This window comes from Cebus imitator, unplaced genomic scaffold (assembly GCF_001604975.1).
Source record: "Cebus imitator isolate Cc_AM_T3 unplaced genomic scaffold, Cebus_imitator-1.0 Scaffold320, whole genome shotgun sequence".
In the NCBI taxonomy this organism is placed as follows: Eukaryota; Metazoa; Chordata; class Mammalia; order Primates; family Cebidae; genus Cebus; species Cebus imitator.
Window position 1 is genome coordinate 422,003 of NW_016107635.1, and position 24,561 is coordinate 446,563.

Consider the following 24,561-nt stretch of genomic DNA (forward strand, 5'->3'; position numbering starts at 1 on the left):
CAACATACCTCCCATTGAAAAGATCCTCTACAGTGGAGCCTCCAAACTGTCTTTGCTGAGGACAGGTTCTTAAAACTATTAAATAATGTAAACCTTCCAGTTAAAACAGCTAGCCAAAGCGAACTGCCTGCCATAGTAATTTTCAAATGTAAAACTCCAGATTATATTCCCAAATGTACTGACTAAATAGGAAAGAGGTGGTAGGGGCATTTTTATCAAATATCCAAAGAGATAATTAAGTAATGACCTGAGGACCACATGTTTGAGAATCACTGTTCTACGTGAAAATATTGCAGTCCCTTGGCAGTTCTGTTTTTTAAGGAAACTAATGCCAAGGCACTTGGCTTATATATCAATTTCTGGAAGAATTTAAGAAAACAAAAAACAGTGTGCATTCATTTTTATACAAGGTAACTCTTCACATTGATGAAACGGGTTTCATGGCTTAAAGAACCAAGGATAAGACCTTGGTAGATTGAATGAGAATGTCTGACATGCCTGAGAATCTAATATTTGATAAGTAGCTCATTGTTTTCCCCTGGTGACACTCAATCCAAGGTCGCTGCCCTCTTTCTTTTTTTTTTTTTTNTTTTTTTTTTTTTTTTTTTTTCTCTCATTTCTTCAGGGTCATGTAGAGGAAGAGGTGTTTAGAATAAGTAGGGGCCATCTCATTGAAGCACAAAAATCCATCTCAGAAACTATAGGATAGTCAAATTTCAGATACGCACAAAACTAAACTCTTCCTGAGCAGGAGCACACTTCAGAATTTATGACATTGATAAAGGCTAACAAGTCTAATGTCCTCTAAAATCTATTTACTACAAAATGCAGGACCTGCATATAATTTTTTTTCTTCTACAAAATTGATTTTAAAAAATTTTGTAACATTCATTTGCCCAAGCACTTATTTATTCACCCTCATGTTCACTTCTGTTTCCCTGCTTATATGTATTCCTTCAAACATTTCTGTACAAAGTCACTCGTATTTTATTGAGCCAGGCATTAACTCACTCATGACAGCCTCACTCACTTGGTCAGTCATTTATGCAGTCACTTACTTATGTTATCTTTCATTATTGTCTCATTCTTTGATGCTCTGATTCATGCATTGGCTCACTTATCCATTTATTCACATATCTATTTACCCATTCATTTAAGATACACATACACAAAATCTTCATGGAAGCTTCTCGGCTAGAGTCTAGCCTGTTCTGCATTATAAACCAGAGATTGGTGATAAACCATGAATTCTTCTCAAAACCTTATTTTATTATTATTATTATTATTAAATTTTAAGTTCTAGGGCACATGTGCAGATCATGCAGGATTGTTACATAGATATACACATGCCATGGTGGTTTGCTGCATCTATCCCCACCCCTGTCATCGACATCAGGTATTTCTCCTAATGTTATCCCTCCCCAATGCCCCCACACCCTGCCATCCCTCCCTTAGCGCCCCCCCCATGCCCTAACAGGCCCCTGTGTGTGATGTTCCCCTCCCTGTGTCCATGTGTCCTCATTGTTCAACACCCACTTATGAGTGAGAACATGCCATGTTTAGTTTTCCGTTCTTGTGTCAGTTTGCTGAGAATGATGTATCCAAGTATCCAGCTTCATCCATGTCCCTGCAAAGGACATGAACTCATCTTTTTTATGGCTGCATAGTATTCCATGGTGCATATGTGCCACATTTTCTTTATCCAGCCTATCATTGATGGGCATTTGGGTTGGTTCCAAGTCTTTGCTGTTGTAAATAGTGCTGCAATGAACATATGTGTGCATGTGTCTTTATAGTAGAACAATTTATAATCCTTTGGGTATATACCCAGTAATGGGATTGCTATGTCAAATAGTATTTCTATTTCTAGATCCTTGAGGAATCACCACATTGTCTTCCACAATGGTAGAACTAATTTACACTCCCACCAACAGTGTAAAAGCATTCCTATTTCTCCACATCCTCTCCAGCACCCGTTGTCTCCAGATTTTTTAATGATCGCCATTCTAATTGGCATGAGATGGTATCTCAATGTGGTTTTGATTTGCATTTCTCTGATGACCAGTGAGAATAAGGTTTTCTTCATATGTTTTTTGGCTGCATAAATGTCTTCTTTTCAAAAGTCTCTGTTCATATCCTTTGCCCACTTTTTGATGGTTTTTTTTTCTTGAAAATTTGTTTAAGTTCTTTGTAGATTCTAGATGTTAGCCCTTTGTCAGATGGGTACCTTGCAAAATCTTTTTCCCATTCTGTTGGTTGACAGCTCACTCTAATGATTATTTCTTTTGCTGTACAGAAGCTCTGGAGTTTAATTAGATCCTATTTGTCTATTTTGGCTTTTGTCACCATTGCTTTTGGTGTCTTAGTCATGAACTCCTTGCCCATGCCTATGTCCTGAATGGTATTGCCTATGTTTTCTTCCAGGGTTTATATAGTGCTAGGTCTTACATTTAAATCTTTAATTCATCTGGAGTTAATTTTTGTATTTGGTGTAAGAAAGAGGTCCAGTTTCAGCTTTCCGCATATAGCTAGCCAGTTTTCCCAACACCACTTATTAAATAGGGAATCCTTTCTCCATTGCTTGTTTTTCTCAGGTTTGTCAAAGAACAGATGGTTGTGGATGTGTGGCATTACTCCTGAGGCCTCTGTTCTGTTCCGTTGGTCTATATCTCTGCTTTGATACCAGTACCAGGCTGTTTTGATTACTATGGGTTTGTAGTATAGTTTGAAGTCACATAGCTTGATGCCTCCAGCTTTGGTTATTTTGTTTGCTTTTTTTTTTTTTTTTGGTACTAGTACCATGCTGTTTTGATTGCTGTAGACTTGTAGTATAATTTGAAGTCAGGTAGCGTGATGCCTCCAGCTTTTTCCTTTTTGCTTAGGATTATCTTGGCTATGTGGGCTCTTTTATATTTTATTTTGAGACAGAATGTCACTCTTGTCACCCAAGTTAGAGCGTAATGGCATGATCTTGGTTTACTGCAGCCTCTGCCTCCTGGGTTCAAGTGATTCTCCTGACTCAGCCTCCTGAGTAGCTGGGATTGCTGGTGCCTGCCACCACACCCAGCTAATATTTGTATTTTTAGTAAAGATGGGGTTTCACCATGTTAGCCAGGCTGGTCTCAAACTCCTGATCTCAGGTGATCCACCCACCTCGGCCTCCCAAAGTGCCTGGATTATAGGCATTAGCCACCACAGCCGACCTGATTTTTCCTTAGGGTCACACCTCAATCATCCCAGAAACTTCAACCCAGCTTCCAGGTTCCCAGAGGTCATGCCATTACCTCAGATAAATGGGTCTTAATCAAGACCTTGATGTATGCATAGTCACCAAATTCTATTATTTTCTTGTATTCTAATTGATCTATGCCATAGATGATCATACTCCCTACTCTATGATTGTAGTTATGTTATCTTACAATTTAGCATAAATGACTCCTGGCTTCATTAAATTCAAGAATTGTACTTCCAAAGTACAAAGTACTTTTTTCAATAACCAGCTGGTCATTGTTTAATATTTGTCTTTTTTTCTAGAAAGTAAGTTCTAAGAAAATAGCACATTAGATGGTGCTGTTTATTAACGTATCCTCAGCCCCTAGCATAGTGTTTGGCTTCATAAACGTTTGTTGGCAGTAATAAATGTGGCAAGTGCTGCCATTGAGAAGGTGCAAAAAGCCTAAGGAGAGAAGATATGGCATAACTCTGCATTTGAGGGGTTGTGGATGATGGGGAAGATGCACCAATGATTATCATATTTCACCTATGCTTTGAACATAATAGAAGTTTGCTAGGCAAGTGAGTGAGTGTGTGTGTGTGTGTGTGTGTGTGTGTGTGTGTGTGTGTGTGTTTCCCAGCGAAAGAAAAATATTTGCAAAGACAGAGAGGGAAGTTCTAACAAAAGGGAAGTTCACTAGGGTTGAATTATAATGAAAAGGGAAATGAGAATGGGAGTAGGGCAACACTGGATAAATAGACTGGGAAGGCAGGCAGAGATCACATCAAGCATTTTAATCCATGTTAAGAACTCTGGGCTTAATTCCGAGAGCAGTAAAGATGTAATTTACATATGAAAATACCTGGACAGAAAGAGAGTGTGTGTGTGTGTGTGTGTGTGTGTGTGTGTGTGTGTGTGAGTGTGTGTTTGGTGGGGGGTAGTGGCAGATGGAGACAAATCACTTATGAGTGAATCAAGACACCTAGAAGTGAAGGACCAGATATATGGTTACAGTTCAAAAAGAAGACTATCTTACTTATTGGTGAATATTGTCAAAGGATTAAAAAAGCATTGTCAGAGCCATGCTTATATTTAAGAACCACATTTAAATCAGAAATACAGGATTCATACTCTATTTTTTTCTTGCCTCAAGTATGATATATATTAGTCAATGTGTCCTATCAATTATACGTCTCCATGCCTTTAAAACACCCATCATCTTCTCTTTATTCCTACTGCCAGGCCCCTGTTCAGACACCTATTGTTCCTGACCTAAACGGTTGCAGTCACTCCATCTCTATATTTTTTGCCTCCTATATCTTTTCTCCTAATCTGTGTCCCTCACTTTTTGCCAAAGTGAGCATTCTAAATGACTTCTTTCTTGTTCAATTTTTATCAATAGCTATAGATTATCTAGATAATCAAGTCTAAACCCGAAACTGTGCCCTACTTCATGATGATGTCTCCAATGACTCTTTTAGCACAATTTCTTCCATTATTTGACTTTTTTTTTTGAGAGAGATTCTCCTAGTGCTGTCTCATGATAGTGTTTTCATGATATCCAGTGTTTAAAAGTGTGTAGCACCTCCCCCTTCACTTTCTTCCTACTGCCATTTAAGATGTCACTCCTTTCTCTTCACCTTCTGCTATGATTGCAAGTTTCCTGAGGCCTCCCCAGCCATGCTTCCTGTACAACCTGCAGAACCATTAGCCAATTAAACCTCCTTTTTTATATAAACTACCCAGTTTCAGGTATTTCTATAGCCATGATAGAACATATAAGTAGGGCAATGCTATCAAGATACTTACAAATGTGGAAGCAACTTTGGGACTGGATAACAGGCAGAGGTTAGAACAGTTTAGAGGGCTCAGAAGACAGGAAGATGAGAGAAATTTGGAACTTCCTAGAGACTCGTTGAATGGCTTTTACCAAAATGTTGAAAGTGATATGGACAATGAAGTCCAAGATGAGGTGGTATCAGATGGAGATTAGAACCTTATTGGGAAATAGAGTAAAAGTCACTCTTGCTATGCTTTAGCAAAGAGACTAGAGGCATTGTATCCCTGCTCTAGGTATCTGTGAAACTGAACTCAAGAGCAATGATTTAAGGTATCTGGCAGAAGAAATTTCTAAGCAGCAAAGTATTCAAGAAGTAGCCTGGCCGCTTCTGAAGACATATGGTCATATGTGTGAGCAAAGAGATGAAAGGGAAGCAGGGTGTAAAAGCTTGAAAAATTTGCAATCAGGCCAGTTGTGGTGGCTCACACCTGTAATTCTAGCATTTTGGAAGGCCAAGGCAGGCAGATGACCTGAGGTCAGAAGTTGGAGACCAGCCTAACCAACATGGTGAAACCTCGTCTCTACTAAAAATACAAACATTAGTCAGGTATAGTGGTGTGTACCTGTTATGCCAGCTACTTGCAAGGCTGAGGCAGGAGAATTGATTGAACCTGGAGGTGGAGGTTGCAGTGAGCTGAGATCACAGAATTGCACACTCCAGCCTGGGTGACAAGAGTGAGATTTTGTTTAAAAATAAATAAATAAGAAAAAAGAAAATAAAAATTTACAGCATGGCTGTGTGGTAGGAAAGAAAAATCCATTTTCTGGGGAAGAATTCAAGCAGCCTGCAGAAATTTGCATACGTAAAAAGGAGTCAAATGTTAATAGCCATGACAATGAGGAAATGTCTCACCTTCCTGGAAGCCCCTCCTATCACAGGGCTGGATATCTAGGAAAGAAGAATGGTTTTGTGGGCCAGGCCCGGGGCCCCACTGTCCTGTGAAACCTTGGGACACTGCTTCCTGTGTCTGCCACTCCAGGTTCAACTTGGCTAAAAGGACCCCAGATACATCTCAGACTGGCGCTTCAGATGGATTATAAGCCTTGGTAGCTTCCATGTGGTGTTAAGCCTGTGGTTGCACAGAGGGAAAATGCTGGGGATTGGGAGCTTCTGCTTAGATTTCAGAGGAGGTATAGAAATTCCTGGATGTCCAGGCAGAAGTCTGCTGCAGGGGTGGAACCCTCATGGAAAACCTCTAGTAAGGCAGTGCAGAGGAGAAATGTGGGGTTGGAGCCGCACACACAGAGGGTATTGCCTAATAAAGCTATGAGAAGACAGCTACTATCTTCCAGACACCAGAATTGTAGATTCACCAAAAGCTTGCATTCTGCACCTGGAAAAGCCAGAGCCACTCAATGCCAGCTTGTGAAAGGAACCACAAGGGCTATACCCTGGGGAGCCATAGAGGCAAATCTGCTCAAGGCCTTGGGAGCCCACTTCTTCACTTCTTGCATCAGTGTGGCTTGGATGTGAAACATGGAGCCAACAGAGATTACTGTGGAGCTTTGAGATTTAATGACTGCCCTGCTGGGTTTTGGACTTGCATGGGACCCATAGCCCCTTTGTTTTGGCCAAGTTTTCTCTCTTAGAACAGGAGCATGTATGCAATATCTGTATTCTTTATATATCTTGGATGCAACTAACTTTTTTTTTTTGTTTTACAGGCTATTAGGCAGTAGAGACATGCCTTGTCTCAAATGAGACTTTGGACTTGGACTTTTGAGTCAACGCTGGAATGAGTTAAAAATCCAGGGGACTATTGGGAATACATGATTAGTTTTGAAATGTGAGAAGGACATGATATTTGGGAGGGTCCAGAGGTGGAATTACATGGTTTGGCTATGTATCCTCACCCAAATCTCATGTTGAATTATAATTCCCACTGCTGGTGCTGGGGCCCGGTTAGAGGTTATTAGATCATGAGCGCAGTTTCTAATGGTTAGCATCATCCCTTAGTGCTGTCTTATAATAGAGTTCTCACAAAGTTTGGAAGTTTAGAAGTGTGTATTACCTCCTCATTCACTCTTTCTCGGGCTTGTGCCATGTAAGACATGCCTCCTTTCTCTTCAACTTCTGCCATGATTGTAAGATTCCTGAGGCCTCCCAAACTATGCTTCCTGTACAGCCTGCAGAATCATGAACTAATTAAACCTCCTTTCTTTATAAATTACCCAATTTCAGTATTTCTTTATGGCAGTGTGAGAATGGACGAATTCAAGATTTATTCCAAGAACAAAACAAGAAAAAAAATGTTTCCTTCATTTGTTAGTCAACTCTAAAATTTTTTAGACTTTATGTTTAGGTGTCCATCACAAATTCCTTAATGATATTCTGGTTTAGTAGTTTTCTGCCATGGCAGACCACCAGCATGACCTAAAGATATACCACAAATAACTTTGTTTTACAGACCTAATTGAGAAGCAATCCAGGAATACATTACTTTTTCCAGAACTCACAGAGTAACTTAATTTATTGCTCAAGGACCTCCAGAATGTGAACTTTAATTATCACATGACCCTTGATATTCTGGTTGCTCAAAATCATGTAGGAATAAAGAATAATGTAGGTTTGTATGTATTTGCAAAAAGTGTAAATGGCAAGTTAGTGTAGGTCTAGCAATATTTTTAGGGCACCGGCTTTGTACTGAGAACTTTGTGAGCTTCTTGTCTGGTTTTCCATTCCTGGAAAGCCAAGGCTGGTGCTTAAATTCCACAAGAATTTCCAGAACCAAATGTGGAGCTGGGAACAGGCCATAATCTGAAAGGAAACTGGAGCCTCAGTCCTGGATGACATGTCCTCCAGAAAATAGTGGTCATCTGGACATTGAGGTTGAGTGAGATGACCAGAGGCAGCCTGCTACACTAGGAGTGAGAGGTCAACTATCATTATTAGTAATAAAGAAGCAAGCATGATTAAGAAACAGAATTTGGAGAAATTTCCTAGGTCAAAAGAGAAAAGGCCTTAATTATTAAAATAGGTTGGAAGAATTATTATTGTTAAAATGTCCATACTACCCAAAGCAACTTACAGATCTTATGCTACTGCTATCAAATTGTTAATGTCATTTTTTTCACAGAATTAGAACAAACTATTCTAAAATTCACATGGAACCAAAAAAAAGAAAGCCCAAATGACCAAGGCAATCCTAAGTTAAAATAATAAAGTCAGAGGCATCATGTTACCTAATTTCAAACTATACTACAATGCTACAGTAACTAAAGCAGAATGATACTGGCACAAAAATAGATGCATAGATCTATGGAATAGAATAGAGACCGCTGAAATGAAGCCACACACTTAAAGCCAACTGATTTTTGACAAAATTGACAAAAGTATACAGTGGGGAAAAGATACTTTATTCAACAAATAATGCTGAGAAAACTGGCTAACCATATGCAGAAGAATTAAACTGGAACCGTACCTATAGCCAGATACAAAAAATAACTCAAGATGGATTAAAGGGTTAAATGTAAGATCTCAAACTATAAAAATCCTAGTAGAAAACCTGGGAAATTCTCATCTAAACATTGACCTAGGCAACTAATTTATGACAAAGTTTCTTAAAGCAAATGCAACTAAATAAATAGATAAATGGGATCTAATTAAACAAAAGAGCTGCTGTACAGCAAAAGAAACTATCAACAGAGTAAGCAGTCAACCTACAGAATAGGAGAAAATACTTTCAAACTATGCATCTGAGAAAGGATTCATATCCAGAATTGATATGGAACTTAAACAAATAAATAAGATAAAAACAAATAACTCCATAAAAAAGTGGGCAAAGTACATGAACAGATACTATTCAAAAGAAGACATATAAGTGACCAACAGGCATATGGAAATATGCTCAACATCAGTAATCATCAAAGAAATAGAAGTCAAAATGATAGTGAGATATCACCTTACTCCGGCAAGAAGGCCATTATTAAAACGTCGAAAAATAAGATGCTAGTGAGAATTCAGAGAAAGGGAAACACTTACCTACTTTCAGTGGGAATGCAAATCATTTCCTCCCTTGTGAAAAGTAGTTTGGATATTGCTCAAATAATTAAAAATAGAATTATTATTTGGCCCAGCAATGCCATTACTGGATATGTACTCCAAGGAAAATGAATTGTTCGATCAAAGGGACACCTGCATTCAAACATTTATTGCAGCACCATTCACAATAGCAAGGACCTGGAATCAACCTAGGTGTCCATCAACAGTGGATTGCATAAAGAAAATGTGGTACATATAGACCACGGAATACTATGCAGCCAGAAATATAATGAAATCACTTTCTTTGAAGCAACATGGAAACATGGATACAACTGGAGGCTATTAGCCTAAGTGAATTAAGGAAGAAACAGAAACTCAAATACCGCATATTCTCATTTATAAATGGAAGCTAAACACTGGGTAAACATGGACACAAAGATGGTCTCAATAGATATGAGTCACTTCAAAAGTGGAGAGGAAAGGATGCAGTTAAGTGTTGAAAAACTACCCGCTGGGTACTCTGGTCACTACTTGGATAGCATGATTATCAGAATAATACCCTAATAATAAAATAATCATTATAGAAGAGTATCCTAATCATATAATTCTTATATTATATATATTATTATAAAAGAATGTAATGATAAGATGCTGATTATTACGTTATTAGTATCATGCAGTATACCCATGTTACATACCTGCATATGTATCCTCTGAATCCAAAATCAAACATAAATAAATAAAATCAAACTCACACACACACAAAACCAAACCCCAAAATAAAAATTCTTCATTTTGACACTTAAAAGGTATTAAAACCTCATGTAATACTAAATTTGACTAGACTAAGCCCTCTCAACATTGGCATTATTGATATGTTGGGGGTCTTTCCTGAGCATCGATAAGATAATAAGCAGCATTTCTGGTCTCTACCCACTAGATACCCACACCATACCCCAGGTATGACAACCAACATGTCTCCATATTGCCAAGTGTATCCTGGGGGATGAAAATTGCTCCTGGTTAAGAACGATTGGTCTAAATCTTTCTTCCCTGTGCATTGTGTTCATGCAGATAAACTGTGCTTCTTCTCATTAGAGAACTTCTAAACACTCCAGCTCTTCTATGTGAAATCTCCCTTTTTCCCACCTCAAAATCCTTAATGTCTAATCATTGCTCATATCCAAGTGTAATGGACCTAGGAATAGGCCATAATCTGAAGGGGAACTGGTGGATCCTACACTAATCCACCAATCACAGTATCATAATACAGCCTTTCCTTTAGGGCTAATTTTAGCTACATGTTCACCACTAGAATCAGGAAATAATTTCTGACTCCTCCTTTTGCCAGTGTACTTCATAAGATCAGGGGTCTTATCCATTTTATTCGCTATTACATCTTCAATACCTAGTATGAAGCCTGGTCCAGGATGGAAACTCAATGAACATTTATTGAAGGAAGGAAGGAAGGAAGGAAGGAAGGAAGGAAGGAAGGAAGGAAGGAAGGAATCAAAACTGAACAAAAATTTATAGTTACTGGGAAAGTAAAGTCAAACTTACAGCCTCTGAAACTAAAAACTATTTGCTGAGTTCTGATTTTGCATCAACTAAGTCGCTGAGCCATGGAACTCAGAGAAAAATAATATACAGCCTTAACCATAAAAGGCATAGCCTTGCTGAAGAAATTGACTTGTAAGTAGAAAGGAATGATGGAGCATCCTAAGTGGTAGGTAGAGGTCTCAACAACCTGAAGTTAACTATATACAGAGTTCCAAGTTCTGCCAGTGAGAATAAGAAAAGGCTTCTCAAAGAAGGTAGTTATCAAACTCAGATTAAAGGTTAGATAGAAATTCACTAGGTAGACAAGGACAGAGTGAAAGGAGAGGTGTTAGAACTGGTGTGACAGGTGGGAAGTCACTCCGCACAGCAGTGCTGGAGGTGTGCCACAATCCAGTCAGCTGAGAATCACCACACACTTCTGTACTAGTGAAGAATGGGACTTAAGTTAGAAAGTAGTGGGAAATGAGATTGAAGATTTAAGCAAGGAAAGAAAAAGCCTCAGAACTTTGAGTGCCAGGCTCAGGAGTTTGGAGATTGTCCTGAAGACAATCAGTGGTCACAGAAAGGAAACGAGTGATGGTGTAAGGGTCAGATCTGCAATTGCAGACTGATCATCTGAATGTTGGCCAGTAGATAAAGAAAAACAAAACTTCAGTATGCTATAATGCAAGGTTTCATTAAAAATAAAAATCTTTCGCATGATCATGGGACTAGCACATAATAATCTTTTCCTTCCTTTCCTTCCTTCCTTCCTTTCTTTTTCTTTCTTTCCTTTTTTGAGATACTCTCACTGAGTCACCCAGGCTGAAGTGCAGAGGCCTGATCTCAGCTCACAGCAATTTTTGTCTTCCGGGTTAAGCGATAGTCCTGCCTCAGCTTCCTGAGTAGCTGGGATCACAAGTGTGTGGCACGACGCCAGGCTAATTTTTGTATTTTTACTAGAGACAAGGTTTTGTCATTTTGGCCAGGCTGATCTTGAACTCTTGGCCTCAAGTTATCCACCCACCTCAGCCTCCCAAAGCACTGGGATATAGGTGTAAGCCACTATGCCTGGCCGCACATAGTAATTGCTCATCAAAGAAAGTCAGAAGGAAAACTAAGAAAGCCTATTCTCACTAAGACGAAGGCAAAAAGCTTATTATAACTAGTAAGTCTTTCTAGCTTCTTCCCAAAGAACTCATATTTATTGTACTGGAAATATATATACTAGAATTTATAGAGATTAGGACCCCAGCTCCAGGCTTCAGAGACAAAGAAGCAAACAGGCATTTTTTGGACCCTGTGGCATTCTGAAACCAGATGATTAAGTGTTTGTTTTCCCATTGTCTGCATTTCTGCCTTGTCCTCCAACATGAATAATTGTCAAGGTTTTGGTAGGCTGAAGTATGTTCTGGAGAAACTGGATCTCTAATTTTGCAGAATTTCACAATATCTTTTGCGGCTCTGTGTCAAATTGATTGTTTAAATCTAGTTTATTTTACCTTCTTGGTTCTGGACATACCATCAGCTGAAATATTTATATTGCTGCCTCTTAGGAGTTATGTATTTCCCTTGTTCTGTTAAAAGAAAAAAAAGTGCTGACCTGCTCTATGTATATGAGTAATTGTTTTTATTTTAATTACTTGAGTGCCTGTGGAAGGAGATTGGATTATCTGGCCTCTTTTTTCTTTGACCATTTCTTACCTTACTTTCGTTTTTTCCTTTTACCACCAACATTATTATGCTGGTCACCAACAGTGTCTTTGGAGACTATTTGAAGCTGAAATATTCATGCTAAATCAAGCCATTTAAAAGGAGGTATGGGAAGTATAGACATACATAACTTGCTACTCAGTGCAGAAGTCCTCCTCCCCCAGACAGGCCCCGGGACACTGGGGAAACAGCTTAAGCATACTATTGCTGTTGTTTAAGTCTTATTTTTGAAAAAAGGTCCCCCACACAAATACACACACATATTCTTTCTTGTAAATAGTATTCTGTTCCCAATAGGTTCCCCTTCTGATCTCATTCATTTATTGGACACAATCAATGAATAATCACTGTGGGTTAATCAGAGAGCAAACCAGCCAAGCCTCTGACTGTATAGAGTCTCTGGCTTACCATGGAAAGTGGATAGCTCAGCAATTAACATCACCATGGGTCGATACACCATGGGAGGGTGTTTCTGGATCCAGAAAGTCATGCAAGTTATGTCACGAGAAGTGATATTCAAGCTGAATAAGAGTAATATGTGAGAAAATGCCAGCAATAGAAAGGAAAATCATTACAGGTTAGAGCTGAAGTGTCAGCTGGTAAAAGATTCAACTTAGGGAGGTGAGGACCTGGGTGGTGCCATTTTGAAAAATTATGTTTCTACAGCCATGTGATCAGGCATACTGTGTTCCATGGTCATGGAATGTTTTTCCATCTGTTTGTGTCCTCTCTTATTTCCTTGAGCAGTGGTTTGTAGTTCTCCTTGAAGAGGTCCTTTATGTTCCTTGGTAGTTGTATTCCTAGGTATTTTATTCTCTCTGTAGCAATTGTGAATGGCAGTTCATTTTTGATTTGGCTCTCTTTAAGTCTGTTTTTTTGTGTATAGGAATCCTTGTGATTTCTGCACATTGATTTTGTATCCTGAGACTTTGCTGAAGTTGCTTATCAGTTTAAGGAGATTTTGGTCTGAGACAATGGGGTCTTCTAAATATACAATCATGTCGTCTGTAAATAGAGACAATTTGACTTCCTCCTTTCCTAATTGAATACCCTTTATTTCTTTTTCTTGCCGGATTGCTCTGGCTAGAACTTCCAGTACTATGTTGAATAGGAGTGGTGAGAGAGGGCATTCTTGTCTAGTGCCAGATTTCAAAGGGAATGCTTCTAGTTTTTGCCCATTCAGTATGATATTGGCTGTGGTTTTGTCATAAATAGCTTTTATTATTTTGAGATACGTTCTGTCAATACCTAGTTTATTCAGAGCTTTCAGCATAAAGGGCTGTTGAATTTTGTTGAAAGCCTTCTCTGCATCTAATGAGATAATCATGTGGTTTTTGTCTTTGGATATGTTTATGTGGTGGATTACATTTGTAGACTTGCGTATGTTGAATCAGCCTTGCATCCCTGGGATGAAGCCTACTTGATCGTGATGGATAAGCTTTTTGATGTGCTGTTGCAGTCGGTTTGCCAGTAATTGAAGGTTTTTCCATCTATGTTCATCATGGATATTCGCCTGAAGTTTTCTTTTTTTGTTGAGTCCCTGCCAGGTTTTGGTATCAGGATGACGCTGGTCTCATAAAATGATTTGGGAAGGATTCCCTCTTTTTGTAGTGTTTGGAATAGTTTCACAAGGAATGATACCAGCTCCTCTTTGTATGTCTGGTAGAATTCAGCTGTGAACTCATCTGGACCTGGGCTTTTTTTCGTTGGTAGGCTATTAGTTGCTGCCTCAACTTGAGTCCTTGTTATTGGTCGGTTCAAGGTTTCAGCTTCTTCCTGGTTTAGGCTTGGGAGGATACAAATGTCCAGGAATTTATCCATTTCTTCCAGGTTTACTGGTTTATGTGCATAGAGTTGTTTGTAGTAGTCTCTGATTGTAATTTGTATTTCTGTGAGGTCAGTGGTGATATCCCCTTTATCATTTTTTATTGCATCTATTTGATTCTTCTCCCTTTTCTTTTTTATTAATCTGGCTAGCAATCTGTCTATTTTGTTGATCTTTTCAAAAAACAGCTCCTCGATTTATTGATTTTTTGAAGGGTTTTTTGTGTCTCTATCTCTTTCAGTTCTGCTCTGGTCTTAGTTATTTCTTATCTTCTGCTAGCTTTTGAGTTTTTTTTTTTTTATCTTGCTCCTCTAGGTCTTTCAATTTTGACAATAGGGTGTCAGTTTGAGATCTTTCCTCACTTCTCATGTGGGCATTTATTGCTATAAGTTTCCCTTTAGACACTGCTTTAAATGTGTCCCAGAGATTCTGCTACGTTGTGTCTTCATTCTTGTTGGTTTCGAAGAACATCTTTATTTCTGCCTTCATTTCATTATTTACCCATTCAGGAGCCAGTTGTTCAGTTTCCATGAGGCTGTGCAGTTCTGAGTTAGTTTCTTAATCTGAGTTCTTACTTGATTGCAATGTGGTCTGAGAAACTGTTGACTTCCGCTCTTTTGCATTTGCTGAGGAGTGATTTACTTCCAACTATGTGGTCAATTTTAGAGTAGGTGCAATGCAGTGCTGAGAAGAATGTATATTCTGTGGATTTGGGGTGGAGATTTCTGTAGATGTCTATTAGGTTTGCTTGGTCCAGGTCCGAGTTTAAGTCCTGGATATCCTTGTTAATTTTCTGTCTCATTTATCTGTCTAATATTTACAGTGGAGTGTTAAAGTTTCCTACTATTATTGTGTGGGAGTCTAAGTCCCTTGTAGGTCATTAAGAACTTGTTTTATGAACCTGGGTGCTCCTGTATTGCATGCGTATATATTTAGGATCGTTAGCCCTTCTTGATGCCTTGATCCTTTTACCATTATCTAATGCGCTTGTCTCTTTTGATCTTTACTAGTTTAAAGTCTGTTTTATCAGAGACTAGGATTGCAACTCCTGCTTTTTTTTTGCTCTCCATTTGCTTGATAAATCTTCCTCCATCCCTTTATTTTTAGCCTATATGTGTCCTTGCATGTGAGATGGGTTTCCTGAATACAGCACACTGATGGGTTTTGACTTTTTATCCAATTTGCCAGTCTGTGTCTTTTGATTGGGGCATTTAGCCCATTTACATTTAAGGTTAATATTGTTATGTGTGAATTTTATCCTGCCATTTGGATGCTAGCTGGATATTCTGCCTGTTAGTTGACACATTTTCTTTATTGTGTCAATGGTCTTTACCATTTGGTACATTTTTGGAGTGGCTGGTACTGGTTGTTGTTCTCTCATTTAATGCTTCATTCAGGAACTCTTGTAAGGCAGGCCTGGTGGTGACAAAATCTCTCAGCAATTGCTTGTCCATAAAGGATTTTATTTCTTCTTTGCTTATGAAGCTTAGTTTGGCTGGATATGAAATTCTAGGTTGAAAGCTCTTTTCTTTAAGGATGTTGAATATTTGCCCCCACTCCTTCTGGCTTGTAGAGTTTCTGCTGAGAGATCCACTGTGAGCCTGATGAGCTTCCCTTTGTGGGTAACCTGATCTTTCTCTCTTGCTTCCCTTAGCATTTTTTTCCTTCATTTCAACCCCAGTGAATTTGATGATTTTGTGCCTTGGGGTTGCTCTTCTTGAGGAATATATTTGTGGTGTTTTCTCTGTACTTCCTGGACTTGAATGTTGGCCTGCCTTGCTAGATTGGGGAAGTTCTTCTGGATAATATCCTGAAGAGTGTTTTCCAGCTTGGTTTCATTCTCTCCGTCACATTCAGGTATACCTATCAAATGTAAGTTAGGTCTTTTCACATAATCCCATATTTCTTAGAGGCTTTGTTCATTTCTTTTCACTCTTTTTTCTCTATTCTTGCTTTCTCATCTTATTTCATTGAGTTGATCTTCAATCTCTGATATCCTTTCTTCTGCTTAGTCGATTTGGCTATTGAAACTTGTGTATGTTTCACAAAGTTCTTATGTTGTGTTTTTCAGCTCCATCAAGTCTTTTATATTCTTCTCTAAGTTGTTTATCCTAGTTAGCATCTCATCTAACCTTTTTTCTAGGTTCTTAGTTTCTTTGCATTGGGTTAGAACATGTTCTTTTAGCTCTGAGAAGTTTGTTATTACCCACCTTCTGAAGCCTGTTTCTGTCAATTCATCTGATTCATTCTCCATCCATCTTTAATCCCTAGCTGGTAAGGAGTTGTGATCCCTTGGAGGAGGACAGGCGTTCTGGTTTTTGGTGTTTTCCTCCTTTTTGCACTGGTTTCTTCCCATCTTAGTGGTTTTACCTAACTGTGGTCTTTGTAGTTGGTGACTTTTGGATGGGGTCTCTGAGTGGATGTCCTTTTTTTGATGTTGAAGCTATTTTTTTTCAGCTTCTTTGTTTTCTTTCTAACAGTCAGGTTCCTCCGCTGCAGGACTGCTGGAGGTCCACTCCAGACCCTGCTTGCCTGGGGATCACCAGCAGGGGATGTTGGGGTCTGCAGAACAGCAAGGGTTGCTGCAGGTTTCTTCCTCTGCTATCCTCATCCCAGAAGGGTACCCGCCAGATGTTGGCCTGAGCTCTCCTTTATGAGGTGTCTCTTTGGGTATATGGGGGTTGGGGAGCTGTTTGAGGAGACAGTCGGTCCCTTATAAGAGCTCAGTTGCTGTACTGTGATCTCCACTGTTCTGTGTAGAGCTGCTGGGTCTGTACCTTTAAGTCTGCTGGAAGGTCGGCTTTATTTATAAGTCCCTGTTGTGCTGCTGCCTTGTCTTTGTAGATGCCCTGCCCCGCATGGAGTAGTCTAGTCACAGTCTGCCAGCAGAGGTGTTGCCAACCTGCTGTTGGCTCTGCCCTGCTGCTTTGTGAAATGCCCTGGTTGTGGTAGGCTGCCTCAGTAGTGGGGGACGCCCTTCCCCTCACTGAGCTGGATGGTCCTGGGTCCAGCTGCTCTTGTTGCAAAACTCTCAATCCAGAGCATTTCAGATTGCTTGTTTTTGGGGGTGTACCCACAGAGCCAGATCCCCTGACTCCCTGACTTACCCCCTCCCTTTCAGTTGAATGGGCAGTTCTGTTCCCAGCCATTCCGGGCACCGGCCAAAAAGGCAGCCCAGACTTGTGTGAGTTTCTGTGCACTGATGTGGCACCGGCTGAAACCGCCACGCTGAAAACTCCTGGCACTTTTCAGCTGGGAATCTCCTGGTCTGTGGGCAGTGAGAACTTCTTTGGAAATGCAGTGACCACTCACCCTCTGCTCTCACTGGGATCTGCACTCTGGAGCTGTTCCTATTCGGCCATCTTGGATCCCTCCTACTCTCTTTATTAGAACTTTTAAAAAGATAATTATCTTACTTTGATTTCTCAAAAACAAAAAGTGACAGGGATCATATTTACCCTCTTACTCCATTGAAACTGCCAACAAACAAAATATATAAACCAATGGTTTTCCAAACATCAGACAATGAAGGGTAGTGATCCCTAAGAGACAGGAAACAAGGTGAACACTGTAATTGCCACAGTTTATCACCTGGTGGGAGTTTCCAGGCCTGGCAGAAAGGAAAAGAAACGCAGTCTGAACAGAAAATGTTCCCTGAGCTGAGGCGACAGTAATGAGTCCTGGGAGACCAAGAAGGCTAGAATTCTCAGTACAGAGTAATGGAGAGGAGTTAGCACCACAACGAGACAACTTTGAACATACACACGGGGTGCCGCTCAATTTTTTTAGCTAAATATTGCTAGAATACTGATTCCTTTAAAATGGACCTGTAGCTTCAATGCAAATACAGTCAAAAGCCTAGAAGAGATTTAGATGTTAACATACTGCTTCTATAATTTATATGAAAATGCATGGGACCTAGAATAGATAAAATAGTTTTGAAAAAAATGAATATGAAGGACAAATACTACTTGATATTAACACTTGTTATAAAGCTGATATTTTTTAAAGGCATTTGTTTTTTAGAATGCAAATGTTGCTGATATTTTGCCTCGTAGCACACTTCTTCTGAGCTCTTGTGAGCCAGGGATGTGGAGACATCTGTTTCCCCTCAGGGGCCTCTTCAGTAGCAGTTTCCTGCCACAAATTCACTCTCCATGTTCTAAATACATATAACCTTGTTCTAGTACTGCCTGTCCTCTAATTGTCTTTCTCTTTTCATTTATTTTTTAAATTCAAGGCAGCACTACAGAACCTTATAGATCAAGCTTGTCCAAACCACAGCCTGTGGGCTTTATGCAGCCCAGCATGGCTTTGAATGTGGTCCAACACACGTTTGTGAACTTTATTAAAACATTATGAGACTTTTGTGTGTGTGATTTTTTTTTTAGACCATCAGCTATCATTAGTGTTAGTGTATTTTATGTGTGGCCTAAGACAATTCTTCTTCCAGTGTGGCCCAGGGAAGCCAAAAGATTGGACAGTGCTGTTACAGATGTTTTCAAGATCAATAGACAGAAGGACTAATCAATTGATCTTGGGAAAACTGCAGATAGTGGCCTGGAAGAGCTATCATTTCTTAGAGGATTCAGGTTAGTGAGGACCACGCTTCTTAGAACTTAGTATGGCTGCCATTGAATTTAGAACTCACATACTAACCTAAGATCTTTGAAACCCAAAAAATATCTGAGACTGATCTCAATCAAGTCAGACGTTTATTTTGCCAAGATGGAGGACACTCTTGAAAAAAAAAAAGAAACAGTAGTTTCAGTAGGATCTGTGGCCTATGCTTTTTTCCATAGAAGGTTTTGAGAACTTCACTATTTAAAGAAGAAAAAGAGAGAAGGAGGAAAAAGAGGAAAGAAAAAAAAGGAGGGTAGGCAATGAGGCAAGTGGTTACATTTTCGTGAGGCTTTGATTAGTCTCACTGAATCCACATTTTATATGTGAAAAGAAATGAATAAGGGGAAAAAGTCAATTATTAATTCATTTGTCTGGTGCTCAGAAAATTTACATTTTATGTAAGATAAAATAAACTGGGCTGGGTGCGGTGGCTCATGCTTGTAATCCCAGAACTTTGGGAGGCTGAGGCAGGCAGATCACGAGGTCAGTTCAAAACCAGCCTATAGTGAAACCCCATCTCTACTAAAAATACAAAAAAAATAGCCAGGCATGGTGGTGTGCTCCTGTAGTCTCAGCTACTCAGGAGGCTGAGGCAAGAGAATCACTTGAACCCAGGAGGCAGAGGTTGCAGTGAGCTGACGTCACACCACTGTACTCCAGCCTGGACAAAACAGTGAGACTCCACTCAAAAAAAAAAAAAAAAAGCCTGTGAAATTATAGCTATCTGTTTGGGAACAAAAGGAAGTGAGTTGTGTTGTTGTTGTTGTCATTTTTCAAGTGAATCAGTTCCCGTTTATCTTTTTCCTTTGGCATACTGAGTTTGGGGTTCTGAGAATTTATTTTCCTTTCATAATCTCAATTATTCCCTGTAAATAATTAGAAAAGTAAGATTGCTGATTTTTTTTGAAAATTCTGTTACAGTGATATTATTACTTTGTACATCTTTTATCATTTTTCCCTTATCATCTAGGCATATCCTCACTTTTATACATTACCATAATGTAAATCTACCACAAAAACCCATATAAACAAACTCTAAAATAATCATCTTGTTAAAAACAAAACTAATTTAGCTCAGTTCCACAAGAACTTTTGAAGCCCTACTATGATGTTTGCCCCGAAGTTACAAACATAAATTTATATGTTCTCCTTTCACAAAAAGGGACAGAATGAAAAGAAATGTGGATATTAACTTTTATTGCAATTTCTCCAGACTTCAGATATATCTGCATGTTGTTTTCCAATTTCAGAAGGTTATTATGAAAGAGCAAAATGAGCCAAGTGAAATAATGTGTGACTGAACCTTCTTTTCTAGGATACAAGCTGTATAATGTAGAACATGACTCTGAAAAAGAAAGTCCTCCGTTTGGGTCTTCCTAACGGTGGAACTTTGCCAATATTTTTACACTTTCTTGGCCTCTCTTCTTGTATCTAAATACTAAGATCATCATACCTATTTCACAGGGTTTTTATGAGGATAAAATAAGATAATCAATATTAAATTCCCAATTCAGTGCAGGACACCTGGTCATTGTTCAGTCAAACAAATTCCCTCCCTCTAGCATGGAGGAAGGGATGAAGAGGCTGCTAATCATCAAGAGAAGGACGAAAGCTGTCAGCAATAGAACATAACAATTTATAAATTTCTTATTTCACAACAAGCTCTGGGACATCCATGGAAATAAACAAACACAGAATCTGGGGCCCGTTCCCAGCCACAGAGTTCAATGCAAATATACCTGAATGACTAACGTGTGCTGCAGATGATTCACCAGCCCCTGACTGCAGTCTGTGTCCATCTGCTGAACTGGCCTGGCCACTCCACCCAAAAGTGGCCCATGTGGACTTCTTCAGATTATCTCTTAGAAAGAGGGATTTCTGCTTGCTCTCAAGGTGTCTTAAGCAAAGCACTCATTCCGATTATTTAGCAGTCTTTGTGAAAGAAGTAGGCAATGTTTTCTGCACATTCTTAGAGTTCATCAAGATATTATCCCTCTTTTGGCAAAAGGGAAGACAGATTCCAGAAAAATGAGGAGTGACTTGCCCAAGGTATCACAGACAGACAGACAGACAGACAGACATCCAAGTCTCACTCTTTTTTTTTTTTAAACTCCAATGCATTTGTACTTTGCAATATGCTGCTTAGCAAGGTGTTTGCCAAAGTGTTATCTTTTTCTTGGGAATTAGATGAGTGATGGGATCACGTCCCAAAGCCTTCCAAATACCCCTCAGTACCCTCACATGCTGGGAATTTTTCTGTATTCACAGACACATGCAGTCTGACCTTGCTTACTGCAAACTGCCCATTTGTGACTTTTCGCTCCCCATCTGCTGTGACTGTTTGAATACTTCTTTACAAGAATTCAGTTAGACATTAACACAAATACATATTTAATCTACTCATGCACCTTTAGGAGATATGCTAGTTGATTATGGCCTTTTTTCCCAATGTGTCTCTAAGTTACTTCAAAAAATTGTCTTAATACAGTTCTCCAAGTAGAGAACAAATGTGGGAATTATTTCAGAATCCATTCACTATGCAATCACAGAGAGTGGGGTCTCTATTAAACAATGTTCTCTTTCAAAGGAAACTCACAAAAAAATATAATTCCAATACAACAGTGCTAGTGGTGAGTCTAGGGCTTTGGCACATGGCAGGAACTCAACAAATGTTTGTTGAATGAATAAATGACACAACTGAATAAATGTGATAGGCATTAGATAAATTTTCCCAACTAACAATTACTCTTACAGAATTTTCCAGATAGAAAAGAGATTGATGTATTGTTAGAGACACAGAGAGGGGAAGCAATTTGACAACGTTTTTATTAAGTGATTCTAATCAAAGCTGAATAACACAGGGACTTATTAGTAGAAAGAAAAATTTAGATATCAGACATTGAGAAGGGGTGAGGATCCTACAAAACTGATCTCTGTCCATGAAACCAACATACTTTTTAGAAATTTTTAATATCAAAGAACTCCTAGTAAGTTTCCAAAATGGACACACATACACATGCACCCTTTGGATCTCACATATCTGTTTGCTTCATAATTAATGAAACACTATGGAGTGAAATTGCTCACTGTGTTCTGTCCTTTTTTGTAAAGCTTTGAAAAATTGTTTATTTATTATATCATAATGTTTTTTTTTAAAGTTTACCTGGTTATGGCAATTAGTGAAATTGGCAGCTTCTCTCACTTTGAGGTTATTTCAGAACTCATGATGTCCAGGAAAAAGAGAGTGAGGGGAAAATATAGTTTTTGGAAAACGCTGCTGTTCTTTCTTAAATATAATGGTGTTTGTTTGTACCTGTGGTCAAAAGCCAATGACTCAGCTTTGCAACAAAAGTCACTAAGGAACCCCAGCTGGCTCGAAATTACACTGAAAATCCCTGGTTTTAGTGTAGCTGTCTGGTTTTCCCATCAGACAGCCTTTCCATAAATGGTTACTTTGCTTTGTTTTGCGATTTCTGAATTGGTTGTACTTAGAAAAATTTTCTCCTGCATATGCAGAGAAGAGGGCTGAATACCTTTTAGGCATTTTACACAGAAGACCAATGAGAGAACTGAATGGGAAAGTTATGAAGTGATTGATTTAGGGTAGGGGAGTGGACCATTGTGTTGGAAGGAGCACATGGCTTAGGAGAGCTGGCAACCTGGGTTCTAGGGCAGGCTCAGCTCCCTCTTCTTTGGCAAGTCCCTCCCCTTCAAGAGCTTCCCCCTTTCCATTCGTATAAATGAAGGGATTTGGTAAAATTACTTTGGAACATTCTTTGGCAGTATCTCCAATAGCAGAAAATACGTATGCCCTATGATGAAGCAATTCCACTGCTAAATATATACCGACAGAAATGAGTGAAAATGTGTATTAAAAAAAATACATGCAGTTTGGGAGGTTGAGGCGGGTGGATCACTTGAGGTCATGAGTTTAAGACCAGCTTAGCCAAAATGGTGAAATCCTGTCTACTAAAAATACAACAAAATTAGCCAGGTATGGTAGTGCATGCCTGCAATCCCAGCTACTCGAGAGGCTCAGGCACAAGAATCACTTGAACCTGGATGATGGAGGTTGCAGTGAGCTGAGATTGCACCACTGTACTGTAGCCTGGGCAACAGAGTGAGACTGTGCCTAAATATATGTGTGTGTGTGTGTGTGTGTGTGTGTGTGTGTGTGTGTGCAGAAGAGTTCTTATCTGCATTACCTACAACAACAATTTAAAAACTGGAAATATCTCATGTTTTCATCAACACTAAGCTGTGTTATAGTCATGAAATATTTTATAACAAAAAGAGTATGCAAAAGCATGGATGAATCTCATAATGTTGAAGAAATACACCAGGCACCAAAATAAAGATTCATACAACATGATGCTATTTGTGAACAGTCAAAAATAAATAAAACTAATTTATAGTGAGATAAGTGGTTTGGGATCATAAAGCTCTGGACTGGAATCTTGAATTTGCATATAAATGGCTGTAGGGCTTTGGATAAGTTGAATTATCTCTCAAAGTCTCAGTTTCCTTATGCAGCTCCTAAAGCAATTGACACAGTTTCTTTCATATGCAAGGTAAGTGGAAAACAATAATTCTCACTATTAGCATTCCACACTCTTAGGTCTGGTGTTCCTCTGAAGTATGTTATTCTAGATTTGGAAGGAATTCCTATTTATGGCTTTAAGTCTCTACCGTGCCCCCATCGCATACATCTTGGTTCTTCTTTGTTTCTTCTATCCCTCTTTCTATCCTTATGCCATCCATTTTTGCTTTTTTAATGCCTTCTTCTCTCTCTCTTTCCATCTTGTCTTGTTTTTCATCTTTCTGTGGCTCTCCAAGGACTTCAGATCAATACTTCATCCTAAAGCACCTTCAACACTAAAAGTAGTGGTTGACGTTTTCTCCTACTTCACTCTTTTCATCTCTCACTCTACTGTTTTCCACGTGTTTGGTCACAGACACTGCCAGCCACATCAGTGTGTAACCATTAACATTCCATGTGGATTCATTCCTGGGTTCAAGACACAGCTGTGTCATGGCACAAATGTTATATGTCACGTAATGAAAAGTAATGGCATCAAGGAAATCAGAAGTTCCTCTGACATGTTCTACTTGCATGGAGTACAATGGTAAATCCCTCACTTCTCATTTAGTCAACAGCCTCACTCTCCCTCAAACCATGACAGTCCAAGCCCCTAAATGAGCATTGTTGTTTTTTTCTCTACTGCTCATGAACACTGTTCTCTTCTAATTTTCCTCTTGATATCAGCAATGCATTTTTAAACTATAAATTATGTCCTATAACTCCTTTGTTTAAATCTATCCAACAATATCTCAATGTACCTAAAGTACGTTCAAATTAAGAACCATAACCTATCAGCCTTTCATGATCCTTCCTCTCACCACACACCTACCGTCATTCTCTCCATTTATTACAATGGTCCTACTTTTGTTTCTCTCATATACTATGCTTATATTCAACTGAGGATTTCTGTACATAACAAAGCCCTAGTAGAACATTCTTTTCCCGGAATGTTTTATGAGTAGCTCCTTTTCATTATCCAAGTTTATGTATCACATGGTGGGAGAGAGTTTTCCCAAGGCCAGTCTAGCTAAAGTAACTTTTACCCTATCCTAAATTACTGTGGCATTGTTCTATTTAATTTTCTTTATAACAACTCTCATTAACCTCATTCATTTGTCTTACTATTTTGCTGTTGTTTACATGCTTATTGGTGTGGAGGTTGGGGTGAGGAGTTAATATGGTTATAGGTGATGTTGGTTGTATTTGTATTACAGGATGTAGTAAAGTAGCTATTCAGTAATGG